This window comes from Vulpes vulpes, chromosome 16, assembly GCF_048418805.1.
Source record: "Vulpes vulpes isolate BD-2025 chromosome 16, VulVul3, whole genome shotgun sequence".
NCBI classification, from domain to species: domain Eukaryota; kingdom Metazoa; phylum Chordata; class Mammalia; order Carnivora; family Canidae; genus Vulpes; species Vulpes vulpes.
In genome coordinates this window covers 58,274,581-58,283,596 of record NC_132795.1, presented here as the reverse complement: position 1 = coordinate 58,283,596, position 9,016 = coordinate 58,274,581, and positions in this window count along the sequence as shown.

The following is a 9,016-nucleotide window of genomic DNA, read 5'->3' as shown; positions in this document are numbered from 1 at the left end:
CCCTTATCAGAAATGTTTATAAGATAGGCAAGGCAAGGCACTGGATTCTGCGTTCCTCACAGAGATTGGACAGAAGTCAATGGTATTTAAAGAAAGCAAGAAGGATGCTTCCAAGGTGTTAATTTTTAGAACCGTGGACAGAGGGGTTCCTCAAATGTTTTAGTCACGCTGCTCTTAAACTCTGGAGTTGAGCCCAACGTGGGGATGATAAGCTAGGTTGAGGTGCTGACAACTCTCAGACGAGCCGGAAGCTGCATTCTGCCACCTTCAGTGTCTATTCCAGGCTGAAACATCTAAATGCTGGTTAGTGTCTCCACCTTCCTGACACTGTGCTGAGGCTGGGCCTTCAGTTGTGGAATCTGTCAGAGCAGGGAAGAAGAGAACAGAGCCCTAGCTTCCTAATTATGATATCCTAGGGCTAGGATTTAAATTGGCTTTTGTTCTTTCAGGGGACACTAGGACAGAGAGGCAACAGTGGCCAATAGCTATTGGTTGGGAAATAAGAGACATTTGCAGATGATTTAGCAAAGGACAAGCTACACCCAGTTAATCAGGAGTAGAGAAGAGCCAGAGTTGTACTTGCTAATGGAATTTGTTCAGTAACTGAGATGGAAGGTCCAAGGAGGAATGGAGATGTGTAAAGACAATCTTTTCAACAGTTTTCTTTGTTTCTTCTCTATTCATCTGAACACTAAACTGATTTGTCAAACAGCCTCATTAGAGTAACATAATCATAAGTGCTTATGATGGAATGTGTTTAGGGTTTCAAAGCACACATTCAGATGTCAGGCATACCTGGATTTAAATCACCAATTTAGTCTTTGCTTTCTATATAACTTTGGATAAGTTACTTCATTTCCCTAAAGCCCAGCCCCATCTAGTCCTTGTGGATGGCAACCCCAAGGGTGGGCAATGCATAGACCTCCTGGCTATTCATGGTGGCCTGGACTTTCAGCCTTTCATCTGGAAAAGGGGACAATATCTTCCTTGGGAGCCATGGTAGAAGAGTTAAGTAAGTTAACGTGCATACATTGCTTAGCTTGGTAGCTGACACAGAATTGGCATGAGTCACTATCAGTTTCCAAAGTGGCTATGTGCCAGGGATTTTATAGGATTTTTGTGTCTAATCCCTACAACCATCCAATAAGGCATACCTTGCCCAACTTCCCATAGCTAGTTACTGAAACATCAGTCTAACTTCTGAGCCTGTGCTCTTAACTAGCACCCTGAATAACATGTGCATCTTTCTTCTTTCTTCTTTCCTTTCTCCTTTACTAGCATATCTGTCCATCCGTCCATCCATCCATCCATCCATCCATCCATCCATCGATCCATCCATCCATCCATCATTTGCATCATTTCATCACTATTATTTATCTTTCTGCATGTCTGCCTTCCTCTATCTATCAACTATCTTTCTATTCTCTGTGTACCTACTTTATACACCTACTTGCATACATTAGTTGGCCCAAAATACAGAGAATAAAACAGAGGCTCAGAGAGCTTAGCAGATCCCAGATTACAGAGTTGATTTTCTAGTCTAGAATTGTCGACTTCAAAACCTGTGTCGGGATTTAAAAAAAAAATACATCCAGATTATGATTAGAAGTAGTCAGCAATTCATCTTCAGAACAGTTATTTTAAATTTTACTGTCAAGAAAGGAAAATATAAAAGTGTCAGCTATCTTCCTCAACATTTGCACTGCTAGCAAATGAGAAAGTATATTTTAATAAGAGGCATCAGAGCTAATGTTTTAGGGATGGAGATGACATGTTTTCAGGAAGCAGGATGGTACACGTAGCACTCACACACCGCTGAAGGCTTCGTGGCCTTCCTGTCTGGCTGCAGTGTCCTTCTTCCAGGCAGAAGCACAGGGACTACTGTTTGAAAGGCAACAAGCTGGCCAAGAGACAAGTGGCACCCAGGAAAAGTGTGACACGCCCTGCACATTTATATATAGAGACACTCCACGGAGCTGACACAATTATCTGCAGTAATAGAGGAGAGTTGGCAGCACACACGATCCAGAACAGCAGGCAATCCTCAAATCATAGCTCTCCAGCTTGGGAATGCGTGGACTTCATTGGGAAAATTTTGCATCTGATTAACTTTTCTAATTAGGCTTTCCATAAACCAGCATGACCTCTTCAGCATTCCTCCCGGAATATATGAATCCCTCGGCAGTCGTTGATGTAGGAGATGACTCCTGGTTGGCACCCTCTCCCATCCCGTGTCAGTTGCTCGGGGACACTGCCTTTCTCTGCCAAGTCCCATCCTTCCCTCCACCTGTTCCTGTCCACAGATGACCTGTGCCACCCCAGCAGGAAAACAGAGACCTGCTCCTGTGGTTTCTCTCAACTTGCTGCACATCTGTCTCCAAAAAGGGGTATGGAAGCAAACACATGTCCACGCTATCCTGGAAACTCCCAGTTTCACTTATCCTGTCGTGTGTTCCCGGTAAACCTTAGAAATACCCGAAGAATGCCAATATTTTTGATCCAAAGTAAATCTCCCTAGATCGCCTCTTGTGGACCCCAATAGACACAAACCGCTCTGGGTTTAGATATTCAATGTCCAAGTTTCCTGTTTCCTTTCCTGCTCAGAGGATGAAGTGGTTCCCACTCCTTTCCCAAATAAATCTTCCTATTGCACGGATCTAGCTTCTGTTTAGGAGGTGACGCTAATGCCTCTCTCTCTAGTTACAAGCTCTTCTTCTCTTTTGGCTTCTTTCGGTAGCCATCAAACATGCTTTGGTGGTCTCCACACAAGAATAAAAACAAAGACAAAACAAAGCAAAAATTTTCAGGGCTCAATCTTTCCCTCAAGCTGCTCCCGATTTCTTCTTCTCTTCAATAACTATTATTAGTCTTTATCTTTCCTTCTTATCCAACATGCAGTAGGCTTGCTTCAGGCTTTCTCTTTCCACCAAAAGCATACTTTGTAAGCAGACCAATAACTTCCATCAAAACATTTTTTTCACATTGAATTGCTGGCTTTTTTTTTTTAATGTCTATTTTCTCCCACTGGTTTGTTCTTTGAGATTGAGAAGACAGCCATTCTGTGTTCTAGCATTTGACAGAGGGCCTAGCATATTGTATCTTCTCAACTAACATTTATAGAATGAATGTGCTCTGCCAAATCCAATGGATCCTTTTCCCTGTCACTCTACTGGTTTTCACAGATGCATTTGCTGCTGCCGACTCCCCATCCTCCTTGAAACTCTCTCACGCTCTGGATTCTAGAATGTAGCTTCTCTTTTCCTATTTTCACTTCTACTTGCTCCTAGAAAAAAATGGATAAGGTCTCATTCATTCTTCTAATTTGTCCCTATTGTCTTCTACTGGGTCATGATAAAGTGAATGGATTAGAATGGATGAATTACATTGGCTATGTAAGAATTTTCTCTACTCTGCTTTCATTCCAAGGAAGATATTACCTAAATAGGTTTCTAATTCTCAGAAATCTCAGGTCTCTCCTGTATGTGAGAGCTTGAACTCTGCCTTATTTAAATCCATAGATCATAAGACACTTGCTGCTAATAAGTATGGAATACTTTTTGCATTTAACTTTAATTTTTTTGAAATAAGTAGTCTAAAGGAGTTTTTAATCTAATTTCAACCCAGAAATCTGATTGAAGGTCAAGTAGGCCTTATCTCTTTTATAAGAAGAAGCAATAAATGTGCCCAAAGCTACCCACAAAGATGAGTGAAATTAAAAGCTAGACATTGCCCGAAAGACTATGGGATAGATTGATTATGACAATTGCCTTAATTCTTTACTGCTTTCTGTACCCTTCTCTTCTGTAATGTGATTTTCAGACCTCCCCCACAAACCTTAATTTTGGTTGGTTTGATGACTTGCTTTGGCCAATTAAATGCGGTCAAGTGACTTTGTGCCAATTTCCAGTTTCAGCCTAAGGCTCAAGTGGTCTGACAGGCTTCCATTTATTCTTAGAACCCTACTATCTCCATGTGAGCAAAGCTGGGTTGGCCCTCTGGAGAAGGAGAGATCATGTGAGGTAGAGATGAATCTCTCTAGCCAAAACCATCTTAGACTGGCCAAATCTTAGCCAAATGACCAGCTGACCAACATGTGAGTGAGTCAGGCCAAGATCAGCCAGCTCAGCCCAGCCTAGCTCAGTAGACCCACAGATTTATGAGCTAAACAAATGCTCACTATTGTGAGACACTGTGTTTTTGGATGGTTAGCATACCCAGACAAAAGAAAAACTAAGTCAGAATGTCTGGTGTGTCTGAGCCTCTTAATGATAAAATGGCAATTGTCTGGCTGAATTAGTTACTTATCTTGATGGATAAAAAAAATAGCTTTATTATTTTTTTTTAATTTTTATTTATTTATGATAGTCACAGAGAGAGAGAGAGAGAGAGAGGCAGAGACATAGGCAGAGGGAGAAGCAGGCTCCATGCACCGGGAGCCTGATGTAGGATTCGATCCCGGGTCTCCAGGATCGCGCCCTGGGCCAAAGGCAAGTGCCAAACCACTGCGCCACCCAGGGATCCCAAAAATAGCTTTATTGAGCTATAATTCACACACATACAATTCATCCACTTAAACTGTACAGTGGTCCCTGTTCTAAGACTCCCAGTGATACCTGAAACTGGAGAGTACCGAATCCCTTGTATACTGTGTTTTATCCTATACCTACATACCTATGATAAAATTTAATTTATAAATTAGGCACAGTAAGAGATAAATGATAATACTACTACTAATAAAATTGAATAAGGGTGTCTGGGTGGCCCGGTTGGTTAAGCATCTGCTTCTGGCTCACATACGTCATGATTTTGGATTCCTAGGATCATATCCCTCATTGGGCTCCCTGCTCAGCAGGGAGTCTGCTTCTCCCTCTCCCTCTCTTCCTCCCCTCCCACTCATGCTCTCTCTCTCTCCCACTGTCTCTCAAATAATAAAATATTAAAAAATAATAATATAATAATTATAACAATATAATGTAAAAGTTATGTGAATGTACCCTTTGGTGCACATGCACTCTCTCTCTCAAGATATCTTATCGTGCTGTACTTACCCTTCTCCCTTTGGAATGTGGTGATATGATGTGAGGTGAATGCTGTGAACACTGTGACATAGTGTTAGGCTACTATTGACCTGACGCTATGTCAGAAGGAGGATCATTTGCTTAGGACCATAGTCAGCCTCAGGCAATTGAAACCACAGAAAGCAACACTGTTGGGGACATCTGGGTGGCTCAGTGGTTGAGTGTCTGCCTTTGGCTCAGGTTGTGATCCCAGGGTCCTGGGCTCGAGTCCTGCCTTGGGCTCCCCACAGGGAGCCTGCTTCTCCTGCTGCCTGTCTCTGCCTCTCTGTGTCTCTCATGAATAAATAAATAAAATCTTTAAAAAAAAAGAAAGCAACACTGTTGGATAAGGGGGGACTACTGTATAATACAAAAAATTTTAGTGTGTTCACAGTCATATGACCATCACCACAGTCAACTTTAGGACTTTTAGGATTTAGTCAACTTTTAGGATTTTTATAGCTCCTCAAAGAAACCCGGTACCCATAAACAGTCATTCTCAATTTCCCATCACTCCATCCCCCAGCCCAATGCAACTGCTGATCTATTTTCTATCTGTAAAGATTTGCCTCTTATGGAAATGGCATATAAATGGAATGATACAGTATCTGGTATTTTGTGACTTTCTTCTTTCACTTAGCATAATGCTTTCAAAGTTCATCTATGTCTTAGCATCTGTCAGGACTTCATTTCATTTTTGTTGCTGCATAATATTTCATTATATGGATATACCATATTTTATTTACCTATTTGTCAATTGATGGATATTTGGATTTTCTCCACTTTTTGGCTATTATGACTAATGCCACAGTGACCAATTGTGTGCACAGTTTTGTATGGGCATGTGCTTTCATTTGTCCTATGTATGTACCTAGTAGCGGAACTGTTTGGTCATCTTCTAACTCTCTGTTGAATTTTTTGAAGAACTGCCAGACTATTTTCCACAGTGGCTGCCTATTTTTCACTCCTATCAGCAGAGTATGAGGGTCTTAATTTCCCCATATCTTCACCAACATTTATTATATATTTTATTGCTTATAGCCATCCTAATGGCATAAAGTGGTACCTTATTGTGATTTTCACTTTCAAATCCCCGATCACTAATGATGTTGAGATATGTTCATGCATTTATGATGACATTTGTGTATCTTCTTTAGACAAATGTCTATTCAGATTCTTTGCCCAACATTCAGCCAAAAGTTGGAATCACTGTCTTGGCCCATTTGTTTCTAGGTAAAGTCACATTGAGAAATAAGGGGACTCTGGGTGATATGCTATATGTTGGCAAATTGAACTCCAATTAAAAAAAAGAGAGAGAGAAATAAGAGGAATTACTTAGGTCAATATCAGGAAAAAAATAAAGGCTTCCAATTCTTGCATTCTGCACATCTTTTCTACAGGTATAAAGGCTCAATAAATGTTGTGTTTGGATAGCAGCGATGGGCAGAGAATGCATAAAGTTCACCTGTAACACTTTATTAACTGCTCTGGGAAAACACAAGCTCTACTTTTTGTGGATTGTAACTCACAGGACCCAGAGGAATAAACTAACAAGAATTCAAAGGCAAAAAGGGCTTACTGTCCCTTGATACCTTCAATAGCAGTTGTCCAAATAGACCCCTAACTGGGAGATGTGGAGGAGGATGGGGGGAGTAGGGTTTTGAGTAGATTGTGAAGGGAACAATAATGCTGAACATGATGAACAGTTGAATGTTCTCGAGAGTATAAAATCAGGCTATAGACACCTTAAGTATTATCAGCTTCCATATTCCAGACCCAAATTCTGGGAAGAAAGCTCTGACAGAGCCCCTATGACCAAAGGGCTGGGAAGAACTCCAACTTTGGGGTTGGGCATCATTACAAGCAAGTAATAAATAGGTTTTTTTAAGTTTTCACTCTGTAAAAATTCTTTACAAAATTTGGCAGAGTTCATTATGCAACCAGTCCCTTTAAAAGGTTGTAAATTTGTATGCAGGTTATGGTCGTAACTGATCAAATAGGAAGAAAAAAAGCCTAGAAGGCAGTAAACCAAAAGATTAATATTCTGTACATTCTAATTTTCTAAAGCAAGCATGAATTAGTGTGTTTTTTTTTAACGAGCAAATTTCTTTTTTTGAGGTATGTAATACATTTAGATTTAAGTGCACAGAATCGAAACCCAGGCTGCCTGTGTTTATTTTTTTAATTTTTAAATTCAAACTCAATTAATTAACATATAGTATATTATTAGTTTTACTAATAATGAAACTATTATTATTTCATAGTTTAATATGAATTATGGACTCTAGCATTCAGTGATTCATCAGTTACATATAATACCCATTCGCTCATTACATCATGCGCCCTTCTTAATGCCCATCACCCAGTTACCCAATTCCCCTACCTACCTCCTCTCCAGCAACCCTCAGTTTGTTTCCTTGAGTTAAGAGTCTCTTATGGTTTGTTTCCCTCTCTGATTTTTGTCTTATTTTATTCTTCCTTCTCTTCCTCTATGATCCTCTGTCTTGTTTCTTAACTTCTACATCTAAGTGAAATCATATGATAATCGTCTTTCTCTGATTGACTTACTTCATTTAGTATAATACCCTCTAGTTCCATCCACGTCATTGCTAATGGAAAGATTTCATTTTTTGATGACTAATGTTCCACTGTATATATTCCAGCTCTGCTACTTATTAGCTGTGTGACATTGGGAAAATTACTACCCTCTCCTGTGCCTCAGTTTCATCTTGCCCAAGGTAAACATAATAGTAGGACACCCCTCATAGAGTTGATGTGAGGATTAAATGAGTTCATGTTTGGAAAGTGTTTGCTATGTGTACCTCGCATTTAGTACACACTATACAAATTTGAAATTGTTATTATTATGGTTTTCACTTTGTTGATTTTGGATGGGCTCATTCATTTATTCAGTCAAATATTCATCAAACATTTGGCATTTGCCAAGGCCTGTAGTAGGCGTTTCTAGTACAGAGATTAAGAAGGCAGATGTCCCTGTTTTTAAGCTCATGGAAGCTCCATTGGAAGACCCCCTCATTTTCCCCTTCACTTTGGGAGGGGTGCTCACAGCTCCATGCTTGTGACAGGGCTAGAGGCCCCAGAGTGCTGGTGGTGTGCCCATTTCCTGAGGACCATTTCCTTCTATTTCTGTTCCTCATTGTTCCCTTACAATAGGACCTTCCACTCAGTGCTCCCTTATCACACACCAGGCACCATGCTGAAGGTTTTACAGACATTATTTGAGACTTAGATTTGCCCTTCAGGGTTAATATTCTGGATTTCTAGTCTATAAGCTAGGAAAACACATTTCTGAAGGGTCAAGTAATTAGGCCAAGGTGCTATTGCTATTAACTAAGATCCTAATGTGGGCACTTTTAATAATTGCATGATTTTTCCTCTTAGGTTCCAGTTTATGTGCATCAGAACAAGCATTTGCATCAAGCTCTCCAGCCATAGGTCCTAATGGACTTGCTGTTGGGTTTTACATGGAACCAGGCTTGGAGAGAAGGGTGTGAATGTTGAGGAAATGTCTGAGTCAGAAGGAAGCTTCATCACATGACTCATCAGGCTGCAACCACAGAGATGGAATCAAAATTCCCCGCTAACAGAATCAATTTTTGATACATCAGTGTCCTATATCTTCCAAACCTTTCCCATTCCCAAACTCCAAACTAATATGCCATTCAGATAAAACTCAGTCTCCTTCACGGTATGAGTCGGAACATCCCTTTTTGTAGGAAGTATGTGCTGGGGATGCCTCTTTTACAGAGAGAAGGCTCTCTAGAGCCATCTCTAATTTGATTTGCCCGACAGTGGAAGATGAATGTTATTTCTTCTGTGGAGGATTAACCCCAGCCAAGCTAGTTTTCCTAGGCAACCCACCCATCCCTGGGCTTTGGAAGACCACTATGTGCCTCTCTGGCTTCCACAGCAAAAAGAGTGAATGCCACAGTCTAAGT